This window comes from Octopus bimaculoides, chromosome 2, assembly GCF_001194135.2.
Source record: "Octopus bimaculoides isolate UCB-OBI-ISO-001 chromosome 2, ASM119413v2, whole genome shotgun sequence".
In the NCBI taxonomy this organism is placed as follows: domain Eukaryota; kingdom Metazoa; phylum Mollusca; class Cephalopoda; order Octopoda; family Octopodidae; genus Octopus; species Octopus bimaculoides.
The window spans coordinates 29,643,840-29,644,917 of NC_068982.1; the positions used below are offsets into that span (position 1 = coordinate 29,643,840).

The 1,078-nt window shown below is 31.2% G+C and overlaps 1 protein-coding gene and 1 long non-coding RNA gene across 5 annotated transcripts in view; both read right to left on the reverse strand.

Annotated features, from left to right (window-relative positions):
• The window catches only part of LOC128250623 (uncharacterized), a 5,631-nt gene extending 5,097 nt beyond the window's left edge, over positions 1-534 (reverse strand). Inside the window, exon 1 of the long non-coding RNA XR_008266651.1 lies at positions 31-534. This is a non-coding gene — a long non-coding RNA (uncharacterized LOC128250623). The remainder of the gene's footprint in view (positions 1-30) is intronic.
• Positions 1-1,078, reverse strand: part of LOC106876029 (ras-specific guanine nucleotide-releasing factor 2) — a 563,899-nt gene that overhangs the window by 471,599 nt on the left and 91,222 nt on the right. The window lies entirely within an intron of this gene.

Here is a 1,078-nt window from a genome sequence, read left to right on the forward strand (position 1 = left end):
CGGCAGACGAAATACCACTAAGTATTTCACCTGGCGTGCTAACGTTTCTGCCAGCTCACCGCCTTGACATTCTACCGTTTCTACCGCTTGACATTCTACCGTTTCTGCCAGCTCACTATCTTCGGTAATAATGATAATGATAGTAATAATGTAATAATAATAATGGTTTCAAATTTTGGCACAAGTCCTGCAATTTCTAGGGAGGGGTAAATTGATTACATCCACCCCAGAGCTCAACTGGTGTTTATTTTATCAACTCCAAAGGGATAAGAGGCAAAGTTGACCTCAGTGGAATTTGAACTCGGAATGTAAAGATGGATGAAATGTTGCTAATCATTCTGTCTGCTGTGCTAACAATTCTGCCAGCTTGTCACCTTTGTAATAATAATAGTAGTATGAGCATGTATGCGTATTTGTTTGTGAGGAAGCATAACAGATAATATTGATTTGAAATAGAAAAGGATATAGAAGGTGACAAAGAAGAAAGAGAAAGAAGGGAGAAAAGGAAATAAATTTCTTTAAAAAAAAAATTAAAAAAAAATTTAAATAGCTGCAACTAAAAATATATTCAGATAAAACTCAGAAGCCATAGAAGCTATTCGCCATCTATGATTAAAAATTTTCTGAAACTCCTGATAAAGGTAAACTTTATAGAAAATAAACAAACAAATTTTCTGAATAACTATAAGGTTTGAAAAATAAATTAAAGTTATAATTGAGTTAAAAATCAGCAAAAATTTGGGAATTTAAGGCAAAGAACTAAATTGAAGAACTATTTTTGAAGCCAATACCAAGCTAATAACAAAAACACTTTTATAAAATTTGCTATCATCCCACCTGACAAATCCATGTAACTGCCAGTTCCTTGTAAACCACCAGCATGGCTTCTCTCAATTTGGATCAACTACATTTTCATTACATTGATAACAAGGAGAAGACAAATGTCAGTCTAAAACCCAAGAATTTTTCCATCCATCATATATGTGTATATATATATATATATATATATATATATATATATATATATACACATATATACACATGAATATATGTACATACATGTCTATATATATATATA